Source organism: Lissotriton helveticus, chromosome 6 (assembly GCF_964261635.1).
Source record: "Lissotriton helveticus chromosome 6, aLisHel1.1, whole genome shotgun sequence".
Lineage (NCBI taxonomy): Eukaryota > Metazoa > Chordata > Amphibia > Caudata > Salamandridae > Lissotriton > Lissotriton helveticus.
In genome coordinates, this window is record NC_136067.1 from 2,058,312,434 (window position 1) to 2,058,330,740 (window position 18,307).

At 48.2% G+C, this 18,307-nt stretch overlaps 1 protein-coding gene across 1 annotated transcript in view; it reads right to left on the reverse strand.

Annotated features, from left to right (window-relative positions):
• Positions 1 to 18,307, reverse strand: part of LOC144762983 (putative G-protein coupled receptor 139) — an 84,715-nt gene that overhangs the window by 1,129 nt on the left and 65,279 nt on the right. The window lies entirely within an intron of this gene.

Here is an 18,307-nt window from a genome sequence, read left to right on the forward strand (position 1 = left end):
TGGTATGGGGCATGCTGCCTGCACAACATTTTCACAGTGGAGTGCAATGTTTCTTTTGGATCGTCTTTTACTTGTAACTCATCTGGGGGCTTTCAAGTCCCATCTGTGTCAGGGAACCCCGCTATATGCTACAGTCAGACAGCCAGTCAGCCATGTATGAGTCTTTATACATGTGAGGTTTACTTATAAAAATGTGGAGGCCCAGGTGACATGACAAGTAGTAAAATAAGTGTCACGATTCGCTCCCTGTGCTTTCATACCCACCACCAGGGGCCGCATAGTGGGACTTTCCAGTCTTCTAATAAGCTTCCAGACCCTCCCTTGCATGCATATCCTGACTTCCAGCCATTTGGACACTTATTGGAAACTGACATCCATTCCCAATCCATGCCGGGTTTTGTGAAAGCCAGTCTGCTCATACTTGAAGCCAGCCTACTCATGCCTGAAACTCCATTACCCAGAGTTCCCTGCTCACTGCTTTGTCTCCACCCCTGCAGGCCAAGGATGGGTGGAGGAATTCAGCTCACCCGTGGCTGGCTGCTGCTAGCCTGCTCACACCAGCTGCATGTGATTACTGTGAGCTCTTTTAAGCCGCAGTTCCGTTCAGGCCAAGGTTGGTCATTGTAGCTGTTTACCAGTGAGACCAATCTGTGTTTCCAGTGCTCCCTGAGCTTTTGCTATTGTTGTTTCCAGTGTTTCCTTAGCTGTAGTTATCCCTTGTTCCTGACCTGCTGCTGTTTTCCTTGTTCCTGAATTAGCACTGTCTGCAGTACCTTGACCCCTGAGCCTTAAAATTCCTTGTTCCTGAACTGCAGCAGTTTCCCTTCTCCTGAATTAGCACTGCTTGCAGTACTACCTTGTTTACAGAGTTCCTGAGCTATAGCTATTCATTGTACCTGAATTAGCACTGCCTGCAGTGCTACCTTGTTTCTTTGTTCCTGTTCCTGTGCCTGGGCTTCAGTTATTTCTTGTTCCTGATTTGCATTGCTTGCAGTGCTCTCTTGACTCCTTGTTTCCTGAGCTGTAGCGAATTCCCTGTTCCTGAACTAGCACTGCCTGCAGTACTACCTTGACTCCTAAAGCCTTAGTAATTCCCTGTTCCTGAACTAGCACTGTCTGCAGTGCTACCTTGACTCCTGAGCTTTACCTCAATTCTTGTTCCTGCCCCAGCACGGCCTTCTCTGCTACTTTGTTTTCTTGATTCCTTAACCTGCACTATTCTAGTATACCCTTGTAGCCTCCCCTTCTGTACACCCCTTCCCAGTCCCTGCCTTTCTTCCCAATTCCTTGGTTCCAGTTCCTAGTTTGCTGTCTTTCTATTCTGCTGTCTTGCTTCTGTTGCCTTGTATGTTTGTTACCTGCTTTCTGCCAAGTGTGCCCTGTTATTTCCTTCCTTTCCTGTTAAGCACTCCTCCTTGCTAGCTCCTTGTCTATTGTGCTTGTGTTTAGTTCTACCCTCTTGCTGTTACTGCCTTGCGTGTTCCTGTTTGATCGCCAGGATCCGTGGGGACAGCTGACTACCTATGTGCTGTTTCTTGTTCTCTGTGAGTATTGTCTTTGTGTTACATTGATAACATCACCATAGGTATAAGCTCCACAGACCCTGCCTTTGCATGCATATCCTACATGTGGGTATTTGCAGTCAGTATCTGTAACAGCAATTGTGGGTAAGAAACTTACTGAGGTTCAGTCTTACCATGGGGATCTCCTGGGTGCTTTACCCCACACCCCCCTTTATTGTTAATGTTGTCTCATATATATGTCTTGCACGTTCGTCCTGGGTATAGGTATTCTGAATGCTAAATTGCTTTGTGAGTTCCCTTCCTTTCTGAGTCTTACCCATCGTGTTCACTTGCAAAGGCTTCCCCTGTGGATCTCTTTTTCTCATCTGACTCCCTGTATGATCCTGGGCAGTGCTGTACTCCCCTTCCTGTGTAATTTTTTTACCCAGTTCAAGTCTCTGACTGTGTTCCCCACATAGTCCCGGACAGTCCCTGACAATAAGTTGAGATGATCGCTGTAAGAAATTGGGTTATTGGTTGAAAAGTGTGGAAGCCCCACTCAAATTATAAATAATATATTTCAGGGTGAACCACACATTTCACTAAATAAACTTGTGCTTAACCCTCTGGTAGCCTGGCATAAAGCAGTCATGCTTAACTTAGAGGCAATGTGTAAAGTATGTATGCAGCATTCAAACAAAACATAACACAATAAAACCCCCAAACCAATTTAGAAAAATAAAATATATTTTAGTAAATAAAATGACATCAAAACAACAAAAATCACATAAGAACAGGGTTAAGATTTTTTCATGTTTTTCAGGTTTAGCTTCAAGTAGCGCCACAAAACACAAAGGGCCACACACAGGTATCTGGTCATGCTGGACCGGTCAAAGTCATAAGTTAAAGCCATCCACCATGGAGTGTAGCTTGGATAGTGTAGTTTGGATACAGGAACTAGGTCCGCCCCAGGGAAGTGTTTACCTTCTAAATGTCCAAGTCCACAGGAGGAGCCTCAGCCGGACCTTCGCTTTGGCGGAAGGTCGGAGGTGGCCATTGTTCGCTCGAGAAGCACGCCATTGCAGGAGCTTCACATTGGTGGGAGACATGAAGAGCCGGTCTCCATCAGAAATTTGCGTTAATGGCAGGCGGTCATTGCTGAGTCAAGAGTACAGTCAGATACCACCCACGGCCTCAGGACCTGAGGGCACCTCTTGGGGATTAGGAATCACTCCAGCAGCAGGGTCCAAGCAGTTCCAATTGTGCTGGTCAGCTGGGCAGTTCCAGGGAATGCTTCTAGAATCTTGTGTCCCAGCAGCTCAAACAGGAGGTCAACTGACCTTTGGCGTCACTTATGGGGATCTCAGGTTCAAGCCAGTCATTTCCAGTCTTCCTTCTTCATACGGCAGAGCAATCATTCTGCTGAATCTTCCTCAGTTCCAGAAGTACTCTGCTGAGAGGCACTTAAGGTGGCACTTTTATCTCCAGTGCCAGCCCGTGGGTGGGAGATGCCACCTTTTTCTAACCTTCCCTGGGTTTGGCTCCAAACTGTCTAGGGTAACAAGGGGCAGGCAGGCCTAGATATGAACTGCATTTGTCAGTGGCAGGACGGGCGGCCTTTAGAAGTCCCAAAGGGGGTGGGCAAGCCCTGAGGCTACTCTTTGAAGCTCTGTAAAGGCTAAGTACATCCCCCCAGGACATCCTGTCCAGGAGAGCAACACCCTATCCCACACCAAGCTCACTTTCGTTACAATGCCTGGAAGTAATACACAAAACACCACAGGAAAGCAAGGCACAGTTGTGTGACACTGGCAGAAAGGCACATTTAATTTAGATAGGATAACACCAACTTTCTAAAAGTGGCATTTTCAAAATAGTAACTTAAAATCAGAATTTAACATTAAAGAAGATTTTAAATTACAATTCAATGTGCGGAAGAAGCATTTCTCTATCTGTCCCCAAAGAAAGGTTATCAATTACGTTTAATAAGGTTCCCTAATGTTAGTCTATGGATAGATAACATTGCAACAGTGAAAAATGACTTGAGGAGTTACTTACTGTCAGGACATGTAAGACTTAACTGTGCATGTCCTACTTTTTAAATACCATGAACTCTGCCCTAGGAGTGGTTACGGTCTGCTTTGGGGGTGACTTATTAAAAGAAAGGTTTAGGCTTGGCAAAAGACTTATTTTACCAGGTCGAAATTGCAGCTTAAAACTGCACTGCAGACTGCAGCTGACATGTTTTACAGTGCTACTTTAGTGGGTGGTACAGTGAGTGCTGCAGTCTACTAATACAATTTAATTTACAGGCTTGGGTAAATCTAGTGCCATATACTAGAGACTTATAAGTACATTAAATGTGCCAATCCAGTGTAGGACAATTTACAGTGTTTAGAAGTGAGAGCACAAGCACTTTACCGCTGGCTGCCAGGAGAAAAGTGTACAGAGTCCTAAAGGCCAACAAAAACAGGTTCAACAGAAGAAGGCATATATCTGGGATGACCCAGCAGAGACGCCCTGGTCCAACAATCAAGTCAGCCATATACACATTTTTTAGTGACCTGAACCTGTATTTCCATCAACATTGAAGACATTGATCTGTGGTCACTTGTAAAGGTCAATCTGAGTTTTTCATTTTTTTTGTGACTCACCTACCGGTAATCTTGAACACGAAGGGCCAGAAGTATGACCCTAAATTGCATGCGCAAACGGGTTTGCAACCTGTTTGCGCATGCAAAATGGCCCAGGGCCATGTACAATTCCTAAATAGCAAGTCGCAATTTATTTGCGACTCGCTATTTAGGAACGGGTGTTCCCTTCCTAATTGCATTCGCAAATCAATGTACGAATGTTTTGTGACAGCAAATTACCACCTTCTTCAAGAGGGTGGTAATGTAGTCGCAATTTGGAAGGGGTCCCCAGGGGCAATGTCTCTAAAAACAATTTAAGGGCAGGCAATGGTCCCAGGGACCACTACCTGCCCTTAAAATATGAAACGAAAATGTTTCATTTAAAAAAAAAAAAAGGCATCCCGTTTTTCTTTAAGTCTGCTGAGCCCAGAAGGCCACCATACCTGGGAGGGCTTGTCATTCCCATTGGGCTCGCAAATTGCAAGAGACTTCATTAATATTAATCACAAGGAGACTTAAACACACTGTTGTACATGGCAAATTGCACCTTGCAAACTGTGACTCGCAAACGAGTCGCAATTTGTGAGGGGCAATTTTATCTGGCCCTAAGACACTACTGTCCAGTGCCCAAAGTATGTTTCCTATAAGGCTATAGTATATGGTGCAGAACTAAACTCCTGGCATAGAAAGTTAAATGTCATTTGTGAACTGCAGCACCTATTGTACCATCCACTACAGTGGCAGTGAAAACTATGCTTTAGGTCTCCCCTGCGTGGCCTATCAGGAGCAGCTTGAACCCTGCTGAAGGACTTGTCAAAATCACCCTTTTCACAAGTAGGAAAACCTGATTTTAAACATTAAATACCGCTGAGCACACCTTGCTGCCCACATGGTAGGGTGCATGATATTTTTAAGAGTGAGAAATGTGTAACATTAGAAATGGCATGTTCCGATGGAAGATGGCGGTTGGGCACAAAATGACAGATTCCCGCTAGAGCTCCAGCGCCACCTGGTATCTCCTTGGAAAATTTAGCAGACCCTGAGCTCCCGGTTTCAGACCTTGGAAGGATACCGATGCAGAGATAGGAGGGGACCATATCCTTTGGTAATCCCCGGAGGTGTTTCACTTCGAAGGAGAAGCAGAGCGATGAAGGCGCTCAAGATGGCCGACTTACACTGCCGTTTCAGTGACACTCGGACCCCTTCCTCAAAAATTCATCAGAACCTGGGCTCCCCCCACCACCTCCGCAGAGAATGATGCAGAACAGAAGGACGCCATCTAGGTACTCTAGTGATCTCCCTACATTGGTCCTGGAGGCAGCTGGCTTTTATTCTACGCAAATGCTTAATCAGTGCGGAAATTAAGTGGCTGATGGTTGACTGCTTGGCCCCAGATTGCAACGTGAGGCTAGGGGGTCAAGGAGATGACCTTTTGTTTTACCAATGAGGCTAAAATTCTGGCATTAATTGAGGTTGCGGCTGCAGGGCTAAGTTAGTTGACATCCCCTTGAAGTTCTTCTCAATTCTGCAGTTGGCAGTTCAAGTTTGATCTTAATGGCTTGATCCCTAGCTACCCGTCAGCAGCAGTCCTGTATTTTGGCTTTTATGTTTTGACATGGCTGCTTCAATTTTTGACTACTTACCCTGATGTGGCCTGGTACAGACTCATTCAGCCTAACAAATGTTGGCGGACCGATGCATAGCAGCAGCCACCTATCTGTCCTGACACAGCTCTATGGAAATTGAGTTATGACTGGAGTACACTGATTTTGATGCCACTGAGATATTCTGAGGAGTGGTGTTGGAATAGGCATTGACCGTTAAGTCCTTTGAGTCTACTCCTGCCCATTTGTGCTACACGAGGTCTTCGGAAAGATCTGTGTCCACCTTACAGATGAGGTCATCTGACCCACTCTGATTGGATCTGTGATATTGCTTGGGGTAATTCATCATCCAGAGATTGTCCACTCTAGCTCTTCCTGATGTCCAGGGGTAAGACCACCTATCAGCTCCTCATTACAGACATTGTAGCTGGAAAGTTGAATCCTGCTACCCCAAACATGGCAGATGTCATTAATAAAATGTTTATGAGGGATCTTACAAGCATTAAGAATACAATGGGTTTAATGCATGCAGACACCAAGGCCATAGCAGCTGATCTTAAATCCCTGAAAGCAGACCATAGTTCCCTGCATAAATGGCTCGGTGAAGCGGATCATAGGGTTGAGGCTGTGGAGGAATGCCTAATTGTCATGGAAACAAATTCTCATCCGGGAGGCACCCGGCAGGGGTGTCCATTATCACCTATGCTTTTTGCCATCGCAATGGAGCCCCTGGCTGCCAGGCTCCGGCAGCACCATACGCATAGGGAAATAGGCTTTTCAGCTCGCTCCCTTCTCATCTCCATGTATGCAGACGACGTGACTTTGTACGTCCGCCACCCCCAGGACAACCTTAGCCCCTTGGTAGGGAAATCATACGATTTGGTGGTCTGTCTGGGGTACAAGTAAACTGGAGTAAGTCGGTCTTGTTTCCTCCGACTGATGCCACTGTCTTGTTTACTCCCGATTTCTCATTTGTGTGGGCAGCTGGCCCAACATGCTATCTAGGTATCTGGCTGAGTAGAGACCTGGATGAACTGTTGAGATCAAACTTTGGCTGTGCGGTAGATTGATTGGAATCTGGCCGGATCGGCATCGCCAAGATGGTGGTATTGCCAAAATTCCTCCACTTGTTCTTGAATGTCCCGATCCTTCTTACCACCCATTTTTTCCGTAAATTACGCTCCTTGATTATTTAATTTATCTGGGCGGGTAGGCAACCGAGGATGGCGTATGACATTCTCACTCTCCCCATGTCGGCCGGCGGTCTGGGTGCACCGGACTGTAAGATATATGCTCTGTGTGCACAGGCCAGCTTTCTGCATTTTTGGATTCATCCCACCTCCTACCAACCTCATGTGGCTGTCGAGATGGATATAGCCTCACCTTGGCCCTTGTCTACGGCACTGTTCACGCCGGCGGTCCGCACTCGGGCAGAGGTGGATACAGTTGAGACGCTGCGCTGGGCTTGGCCTGGACTCTGCTGACTCTTGAACCACCCCTTACTCTCTGCAAACGCTGTGCCGATAGTGAACCACCCTGCTTCCCCCCCGCTTCAGCCCTCCGGTATGTCTAAGCACGCGACGCGTCTGGGATTGCGGACCTTTACTCAGGGGATGCCTTTTACTCCCTCCCAGAATCATCCGGTCCACTGGACACGCTACTATTCTACCAGCTGCGCTCCATTTGCCGGACTTTGCACCTCACATTCCCCCAGCCCCCTCCCACCATGCCGGCCCTCGACCTAGTGTATACATCTCCGTCCCCGCACAAATTGGTTACCAAATTATATGCTCTTACACTAATGGCAACCTCTATCTACACAGACCACGTGCGCGAAGCGTGGGGGCGGATCTTAGCATTGACATAGCGCAGGCAGACTGGGTCTACTGCTGTAACCCGATGAAGAAGCTGTCACCATTTCCTGCATAGGATATACCGTACCCCTGCCCAGCTCCACAAGCTGGAGCTCATACCTAATGACACCTGCATGCACTGCGGTGCCCCTGCTGCAGATTTCGCGCACTTGGCATGGCTGTACCCTAGGGTCTCCGAGTTCTGGCAGGGCGTGTGCTCCACAGTCTCGGCAATTACTAGCACCCTGGTACCCCCTGACCCCACCATGTGCCTACTTGGCTTTGTAAAATCCTGCCCAGATGCTTCCCGCTGTCTAATCGCGATGCTGTTAGTTCTGGCCCGGCGCAAGGTGGCCATGTGCTGGGGTCGTAGGCCTGCTCCCAAGGTTGATAGTTGACTGGAGGACGCCTCTCGATGCCAGACTTTGCTATCGGAGTTCTGAGACCTAATTCCCAGCCAGTTGATATTTGGGGTCCTCTGGTGACTTACCTTCATTCCCCCTCTCCCTCCAGCGGTGCCGCCTCTCCTGCGCTCCTCGCCGGCTCTTCGCCCGTGGCAGACGCTGGTGCTGTTCGGTGTCCACTCTCCCCCCCTCCTCATTAGGCCTCCGTTACAGGTTTCTCATTTTCAATTAAGAAGTGGTGAAGGTGCCCCCCTGAGTGGTGGGCTTCTCTTGCATTTTCTGATGTCTTTGTAACATGTTTTTGCACTTCGGACTCCTGTGAGAGGGAATGCTGCACAGTGTACTGTACCTGACTTGAAATTCTTAATAAAGTTTTTTTTGGGAAAAATTAAAAAAAAAAATGAATCCTCATCGGGGGGGGGGGGGGGGGGGATCGAGGATTGGCACCTACACAGGAAGTTACCAGAAGTCAGGAAGTTACTCTCTTAAGTTAAATTTGGACAAGACCGAAGTTCTGCCGGTGGGTGACCTTCCTCATCTCTGGGGCCCTTATCTATGGCCAGAGGTGATGGGTACTATTCCTACCCACACCCCTAGGGTCTAGAACTTGGGAGTTTGGTTGGATAACGAATTGTCCATGAGTCACCAAATTACAAAGGTGGCTGCTACTTGTTTTAGCATCCTAAGATGGTTTGAGAAAATGTTGGGCTATCTTTCCAGCTCTGCCCAAAGAACTCTTTCCCATTCTGGTGGCACTGTCAATCTGGTCGGACACCTTGGCAGCTGCCCATGCAATTAATAATCAGGTGGCGTCATGTCCCATAGTTTTTAGGTTTATTAAGGCATTTGGTGAGCCGGTGTCTCTGGTATAATATCCAGATAACAGCCAAGCATGTGCCAGGGGTTCAGAATAAGGCAGCTGGTGCTCTTTCTCGCTTGCAGTGGGAAAGATTCCGGGCAGAATGGCCAGAGGCGCAGCAGGAAATGACGCCCTTCAAAGAGGAATATTGGAGACGAATGCATTAGAAGGTCAACTACAGAACATGGCTGAGGAGGCTTTAGAGGTGGGAACAAGGCACCGGTATCAGCGTTGTGTGGACACTTTTCGGAACTTTACAGCGGAGGCTTCCGAGCTTCCAGACAATGTTCAGCAACTGGGGATGCGGGTCAAACAGTTCGTGGTGTGGGCCTGGGGAGCCTGCAAATCTAGGTCATGGGTGGGAGAGCACCTATCAGCAATAGCATACCATTCAAAGCTAAATGGTTTTGACAATCCTACTAAAGGTTTTGTCCTTAGGGCAGCCTTGAAAGGGTGGGCCAAGGGGGAAGGCAAAAAGCTGGATCGCAGGTCCCCAATTGATTTTAACACACTAAAACTTCTAATGGACCACCTCCCTTTGGTGTGCTACTTGGAATTTGAAAGTACGCTGTTGAGAGTAACGTTTTCCTTGGCCTTCTTTGGGGCCTTTCGCATTAGCGAACTAGTAGCCAGGGCAAAAGGGGATAAAAGCAGCAGGGCCCTGTTCATTAAGGACATAGCCCTAGGCACACACCAGGTAACCCTACGGGTGCAACACTCTAAGACAGATCAAGTGGGAAGGGGACAGTGCATTACACTGAATAGGATGGAAGGGCACAGCTCATATTGCCCAGTTACGCTTTTGGCAGGGTACATCCAGGAACGGGAAGGTGTCAACGGCGACAACTACCTTCTCACCCCCAAAGATGGGACCCCGGTAACACTTTATCAGTTTAAAAGGGTGTTAGCAGCAACGGTCCAAATAGCTGGGCTCCAAGGGTGTCACTACACTACATATTCCTTCCGCATTGGGGCAGCCACCACAGCCGTCCAGGAGGGTATGTCGGCAAAGGCAATAAAACGAATAGGAAGATGGGAATCAGAGAGGTTTCGGGTGTACATTCGCCCAACATCCAACAGATAAAGGATTGGAAAAGACATGTTTTGCAGCGATTCGGTTGTAGGGGTCTTGATTACACTTATTTACAGCAAGTTACGCATATGATAAAAGGCTGATGGAAGACGTATACTCAACCTTTCTGTGCTTCTGTTCTTCTCCACAGAATACAAAACAGGTGGGTCATTGGGCACTCTTACGTGCCCAGGGCTGCTAACAGAGCCCACAGCATTGGGTGGAATGCCACGTTCCCGTTTCAACGGACAAGGGTGCGATGGTTTGGAAAGCCGGGGTTGCCCTGGAGAGAATTGGCGAGCGTCATTGAAGAATTTCGCACCTGTTCGAAGGACCCGAGTGTTTTAGTAATTCATCTAGGGGGAAATTACCTTCCAGTGATGGGGCGGGGGGAACTACTTCACATGTTAAAGAAGGATCTCACCAATTTAGCCAGGAGCATGGTCACCACGGAAGTTGTATGGTCCGAGATCATTCCTAGAAGGGTATGGGCTGGTGCGGACTCCCAAAACGGCATGGAGTTGTTAAGGAAGAGGCTAAAAAGCCTCATGGCTAAATTTCTAAGGGGGGCAGGTTTAGGTAGCATCAGGCACAGTACACCCTGATGAAGTTACAGCAGCCGCACTATTAGAGCAGATGGGGTGTACCTATCGGACACTGGGACAGATGTCCTGCTACGGAATATGCTAGCAGATTTGAATGCAAAGGTCTGTTGGTAGTTCGCATGAATGGGGGCCGCAGTAATGGCATGGGGGTCCTCACTGGCAGCGATAGCTCCCAGCGAGGCATGGCGATACTTACAAAGCGATCCAAGAGGAATACAAAAACAGGTTGCGAAGTGGGCACAGACCGCAAACGGGGCAGTCAGGACCCAGTGGATCACTGGCAAGTTCCCCGAACCCCCTGTGTTCAGGTGAACCGGAAGTAAACAATAAATTACGCAACAGAGGGCAAGGCCTGTGGCATGGACGAAGTTGGGATACCGGTTAACGGGTCACCTCGCAGAGATGGGTGGGGGAACAGTCAACCAGGTTTGGCGGCCGGGAAGCACATCGGCTTGCCCAGGTAACAAAAGGGGTACACACCGGAAATGAAGAGGCACCGGGCTGGTGTGGGAACAAACCCTTACCCGGAAGGAAATGTGTGGACACCGGAAGTGAAAGGTCACCCGGCCGGGTGGGAACCGGCTGGTTACCCGGGAGTGAGTGGACACCGGAAGCGAAAAGGGTAATCCGGCTGGGTTGAAGCAGGCGCTTACCCAAGGAGTGCGTGGCAACCGGAGGGAAAAGGTTACCCGGTCGGGCTGGACGCAAAGCTTGCCCGGAGTGAAAGGAAAGGGTGCGTCCCCAGGTGATGGGTCACCTTGGCCAAGATAGCTGCACTGAATGTAGGGCACAGTGCAGAGCTAACGGGGTAAGGATGGTGATAGGTCACCTTGGCAAAGATAGCTGCACTGAATGTAGGGCACAGTGCAGAGTTGATGGGTTAAGGACACAGGCTCGCCAGACAGAAATAATGGTGTGTAAAGGATCGCTTGTAAGTTGGAAATGCCTAATAAACTGCGGCCTCAATTCTTATATAAAACAGAAGCTTGTGTGGTCGGAATTTATTGGGATTCGGGTGGTGCGACCATGTGGGGGGGGCCTCTGCTGTGTAACTTACAGAAGCATTTTCATTTTAAAAGTGGCTGGGTGGACTGAACTCCGAAATAGGCCATGCCCCGGGCCCAACTTGACAACAAGACCCTGAATGGGCCTATACTAGAAGTAAAAAATTGCTGCCTGGGCCTTACCTGGGCTGGTGGACTCATCTGACAGAGTTAGTTCAGAATCAGACGTCAGCAGGCAGGCAGTCCTACAGCCTACTCTCTGGCAACAACAACAAGCATTGAAAATGCAATAGGTCTCGCAATAGAAGAGTTTAACTTTTTTCGTTTTGCAAATGGATGAGTGGCGTTGCGTGGATGAGTGGCGTTGCGTGGATGAGTGGCGTTGCGTGGATGAGTGGCGTTGCGTGGATGAGTGGAGTGTGAGTGGCGTTGCGTGTGTGAGTGGCGTTGCGTGTGTGAGTGGCGTTGCGTGGGTGAGTGGGGTTGGAATGCAATAGGTTTCGCATTAGAAAAGTTGTAGTTATTGGTCTTGTAAATGACATAATTTATTTATTTTTTCGTTGTTAAAATTGCTAAATTGATGGCTTTGTCATTTACAATGCCAATAGTTATAACTTTTGCGAATGTGACACCTATAGCATTTGGAATGCAACATGTTTTGTATTTACGTGACTTATATGGCAGCTCTGGTCGTTATGCTACATCTCTAGATAGTTTTATCTTTCGCAAATGTGACACCTATTGTAACACAATATGTGTTGTGAGGGTGAGTGAGGGTGAGGGGTTGAGGGTGAGGGGTTGAGGGTGAGGGGTTGAGGGTGAGTGAGGGTGAGGGTGAGTGAGGGTGAGGGGTTGAGGGTGAGTGAGGGTGAGGGGTTGAGGGTGAGTGAGGGTGAGGGGTTGAGGGTGAGGTGTTGAGGGTGAGTGAGGGTGAGGTGTTGAGGGTGAGTGAGGGTGAGGGGTTGAGGGTGAGTGAGGGTGAGGGGTTGAGGGTGAGTGAGGGTGAGGGGTTGAGGGTGAGTGAGGGTGAGGGTGGGTGAGGGTGGGTGAGGGTGGGTGGGTGAGGGTGAGGGGTTGAGGGTGAGTGAGGGTGAGGGGTTGAGGGTGAGGGGTTGAGGGTGAGTGAGGGTGAGGCTGAGGGGTTGAGGGTGAGTGAGGGTGAGTGAGAGTGAGGGTGAGTGGTGGGTTGAGGGTGAAGGGTTGAGGGTGGGTGAGGGTGAGGGGTTGAGGGTGAGTGAGGGTGAGGGGTTGAGGGTGAGTGAGGGTGAGGCGTTGAGGGTGAGTGAGGGTGAGGGTGAGTGTGGGTGAGGGTGAGTGGGGGTGAGTGTGGGTGAGGGTGAGTGAGGGTGAGGGTGAGTGAGGGTGAGTGAGGGTGAGGGTGAGTGAGGGTGAGGGTGAGTGAGGGTGAGTGAGGAAAGCATGTTAATAAAAATAAAATAAAATACTGGTGGTTGTGAGTGGGAAGCGGTATACAAACGAGGGAGCAAGAAAGCAAATGGTCTCCGACGAAGTGCTGAGAAAAAATTGATATAGAGTAAACACTTGTATAAAATTCAAAATAAGCTATATATAGATTTGTCACAACTACACAAAAACTATAGTTCATCAAAATGTGCTCCAAGTCGCAGCACAGTGCAAGTGAACAAGTATTAGGTGCATGGAGAAAGTTAATTAAAAAGAGAAACAACGTCTCTTTTTTGGCTTCTACAATAAATTATTTGCAAGGGCACCGACTTCACCCAATGTGAAGGCTGCAATGCATAGAATTATTTGCAAACGGTATCAGCGGAAGCATAAGCGTTTTGACCCCTTGCAACACCTTTTCATGTGTCTTCATCAAGACAAACTAAATGTAGCATACTACAATATAAAAAGGTATAGTTATGGGCCCTACCAATGGCAGCTAGAAGACTATGAACTGCTGAGGTAGCTACACATCTTACCTCTACTACAGCAGTCCAACAGTATCCAGAAGATTAAATAAGAAATATGTTTCATAATACACACAAAATGCAAGTGTTAATGATTAAGTGCCAACGGTCACACCAGTAGACTCCTGCTGAAATTAAGCCCCCAGCCCAAGAACGCGCTCATTCTGGGCGCTGCCTACAAAGGTTCTAAGTAGAAGCAGCGCTTACAAACATTATTGTATCTATTAGTTTGAACAGTTCCACCTGTGCCCGTTAAAGGTTTGTTTAGATAAATGAAAACAACTTTTAAATTCAGAAACGTGAAAACAGAAAATGAATTTACATCCTTCACATTTACAGGTAACCCGCAATCCACCAGGTGCCAATGTTAATTATTTACAGAGGCAAAAAAAAAGAAGGCCAGAGAGACGTGGAAGTGTGCCTTTGTCACAGTGTGTATCGCAGTTTGTCAAAAGGGAAGTAGTTATAACAACGTGCTCAGCTCACTGTGATACATGTTGGAGTGTTGGATATTTCTATTGCCACCCAATTATTAAAGTAAGTCAGTTATTGCGACCTGCACAGTGAGGGGTACCGAATGTGCTTTATGAATTACACTTTATTATGCGTGAATGTGAGGAGCACAGATAGGCATGAAATTCACCAGTAAAAGAAGCGCGGACACAAAAGTGAAAGCGACCTCGACTGCACTGTGTTAATTAGTGGTAAAATCTTCAACAACAGGGGAGGAATGCAGCTGTGTGCCACTGCTCTCTCCCGAGATCCAAACGCCATGGGAAGGAATGTTTAGAGAGGAGTGAAGGGGGCGGGTGAGGAGCCAGGGAACGGAGATAGATTGCAGTGATAAGAAGCAGTACACAGACTGTTTACTGTAGAGCTGTTTGTTAGAAGTATGGGAGAGGTGCTGGGTCTGCCTCCTATTACAGTGAGGGGGCTGGTGTGCTTCCTGTGTGGGCAGCACAAGAGCACAAATGTTGCCGTGGCCCAGACACCTAGGATGAATAACATAATAAGCAGAACACAGATAACTTACACTTTTGGGTGTTAAAAAACGGAAACAGCATATTCCTTAAGTAATATGTATTACAACATGCCCAGAGTAAGCGCCAGGAATTAAACGCCAATGTGCGCACCGGTAAACCCCGGCTGAAATTAAGCCCTAGCACAAGAACACGCTCAGTATAGGCCCTGTCTACAAAGGTTCGAACTAGAAGCAGCGCTTGCAAACATGATTGTATCCACAGTGAGAACAGTTACAACTGTGCCAGTAAAAGGTTTGTTCAGATAAATGAAAACAAACTTTTAAATTCAGAAACGTCAAATCAGAAACTAAAATTAGATCGCTTCACATTTACAGGTAACCCGCAATACCTCAGATGCTAAATTTTAATTATTTACAGAGACAAATTAAGACGAGGCCAGAGAAAGGTGGGAGCGCGCAATGTACCTTGGACTAGCACTACCCTTCCTTCCCTAAGAAATATAATCATAATACGCCCACAATGCAAAAGTAAATGACAAGCTGCGAACAAAGCATCCGAAAGCAGCCTAAAGGGGAGAAAGGAGGGGTGAGTGTAAGCCGAGGTGACAATAAGGGCCGCTGTGGAGGGGGAGGGGCGAGCCAGCAATGCGGAGGAAGATATAACAAACAAGGAAGAGCAAATAAACAAGAGATGTTACCACTGTTGCTGACTGTGGGACTTTTGTGGGGGCTACGGTACAGTACACACAGAAGTTGAGAAAATGGCAGCTTATTTCCACTTTTGGTGATGCAAATGTGTTATTTGCAGATCAGTTGGAACGACAAGTAAGTAATATGCAATGCAGGCGCTGCCACAAGGAAGTACACCGTGGATAACTTACAAAGCCCGAGGAATGCACTTTCCATCTTCATTTGAACACATATAAAGTGCAGCAGAGTGTACAAGGTCGTGCGTGAAAGGGAAATTAATGGCATGTAACGGCGAAATAATAATCGTACCTGCTCTAATTCGTTTTGGCCGCAGGCCTGGATTTTGTGGGGTGGGGCTGGGGTGTTAACCATGCCGGACTGTGCATATCAGAGCAGTGGGCGTGCAGCTGCTACTCTATAAACGCTGGCTCCCGTGAGGCTCCGAGGCCGCCAAAGGAATAGTTGCTCACACTTTTCAAAACCCCAAAATGAAATGATAAAGCGAGGCATATGGGTGAAGGAACGGGTCCTGCTGATGTCAGAGTGCCCCCATCTATGCGCCCATATCACACATGGGAGAAGCTTTGACACGTATGGACCTTGAAACAGCCTGCACCTTAATCGATTGAATTACATTCCTATCCCTTATGAGGTACAAATACAATGTTCTACTCTATTGATCATGGCGTACAAGAGTAGAGGCATAGGTTTGACCTTCAACTCACTCAGCGGGGACACTTCTGTCTCCTACTGCTGGCTTAACACTGTCCAATGAAAATAAAGTGTATCAGGTGCAAATCACAGGACCTCCCACACCCCTACCACCGGTACCTGGTGCATATTCTGTGCAAGTGACAAACGCATGTTAGAACAGCAATTTTTGCACATGCGTCTCGCGTGCAGATTCATTTTGTCATTATGAACATGCGTAAAAAGTGCCGCATTTCCGATCTGCGTTAGAGCCTATTGAAAACTACGGCTGTCTGTGGCCTTTTGTGTAAGTCCCTCCTTTTCCATATTCCCCTTTGGAATCATGCCCTTTGTTTTTTGAAGCTGGTGCAGCCATGGCGCACCAGGACTATCTTTTTTTTTTTTTTTTTTTCGTATCTGTGTAAACTCCGCTGCTATTTCACACAGCTGCATGCTAATATGGCAGCGGGAACCAAAGCAGTGAACGGCGGGAGGGATAACAGAATCATGGCGCATTTCCTCTACCTGCTCGTAAATCATCTTGGGACAATGTAATGTATTCCGAACTTGACTTTATAAAACTGGCAAGTTATCTCTTTTACAAACAAGATTGAAGCTCGCTCGGGAGAGTAGGTGGAGGAGGGGGGAGGAGAGTAGGAGGAGGAGGGGGAGGAGAGTAGGGGAGGCACGGCGAAGTGAAGAGACAAGACGGAGGGAAGGCAGAGAAGGGGAGGGGGGAGGAGAAATGCGACACGGCGGGCAGGGGAGGGGGAACCAAAGCAGTGAACGGCGGGAGGGATAACAGAATCATGGCGCATTTCCTCTACCTGCTCGTAAATCATCTTGGGACAATGTAATGTATTCCGAACTTGACTTTATAAAACTGGCAAGTTATCTCTTTTACAAACAAGATTGAAGCTCGCTCGGGAGAGTAGGTGGAGGAGGGGGGAGGAGAGTAGGAGGAGGAGGGGGAGGAGAGTAGGGGAGGCACGGCGAAGTGAAGAGACAAGACGGAGGGAAGGCAGAGAAGGGGAGGGGGGAGGAGAAATGCGACACGGCGGGCAGGGGAGGGGGCGGAGCGGGGAGGGGGTGTGAAAACAGCAGGGGCCTGGAGTGCGGCTGAGGGAACTGATGTGCACGCGCTTTTAAGCTCAATGCACATGCGCATTGAGCTTAAAAGTCACGGGCACTGCAAGGAATCGCCACGATTCCTTGCTTCTTAGTTAAACGTTGTTAAAGCCGCAATAGGCTCGCAAGCTCGATGCGCATGCGCATCGACAGGCGAGACCTAAAAACAGTGCTGTAAGCGCCAGCAAGCAGTGAGGAGTCCTGAGGCAGCAAAAATCCATTCCGACTGCCAGAGGCCATGCAGAGTGCAGACTCATGCGCAGGAAGCCATTTGAGGTGGTCGAGTCTGCGCAGACTTGATTCCTGCTTCCCACCTGCCACACCCTTTCCCAACACGTCCCACCCACGCCCTGTAAGGAGTTTGGAAAGGGTGTGGTGACAAGCTCTCCACTCTCTGATTGATGTGGAGGGTTAGCGATCCCGGGCTTGTATTCAAAACGCCCGGGTCTAACTTCACCTCCACGCCATCAGGGGGTGGAGACAACGACTTGCAGCTAAGTCTTTGCCGGGCTGATGACATCACAGCCTTCAGGGCTGTGAAGTTCTCAGCCGGCAAAAACACGAAGGCTAGGCTTCTTGAGCAGGGGAGAGAGTGAGACCAGTCAGTCATGTGATGTCCATTAACAGGGGCGATATCGGTGAGTGGGGCATACAGTTCCCTGCAGCCCCGTGTTCAAGTACTGGTGTTAATGCAATTAAGTTAATGGCATTTTTGGCAGCTGATAAATGGGCATTTTTTATAAAAGACTATGAGCTACGCATCCAGCAAAGTAATGGGGCGGAGCCCCAACGCCCTCATAGAGAAACCACCACTGGCTATGAGCCGCTTTTCACACCACAGTACCAAACTCTGCCTGGCAGGTCCGTTTTAGTCACATTTAACATTTTGGTGCACTTGAAACGCAGAGAATAAGATGCCAGGACAACTCTTGTGGATCCCCTGGCTGGATACAGAAGGCCCTTGCCTTTGTCCTACCAAACGCCTGTCACTTAGTTTGTTGTGGATTCAAGGCCTGCTTCATCATGGATTTTAGTTTTAGGTCTAGGAGGACACTGAATATTACCATAGTGCACTTCCCTACACACCTACAACACTCAGAGCACACGTTTAATGTGGCCAAAGACTCTCCATCTTGAGAATGCCCTGGCACATGTCATTTTGGGACTGTTGCAGCAAGGCAAACAGGAACTATTACAAACGTGGGTAACTTTTACCCCATTGTTTAGTGACTCCCCCGGAGTCTTCCCAACCACAGGCTGGTGAACACTACAAAGATGGACCCTCGCCCAGCATTCATCAGAACACTTTCTGGACCTGCAGAAGAACAGAAGAGGGCTGTACCTGCTGTC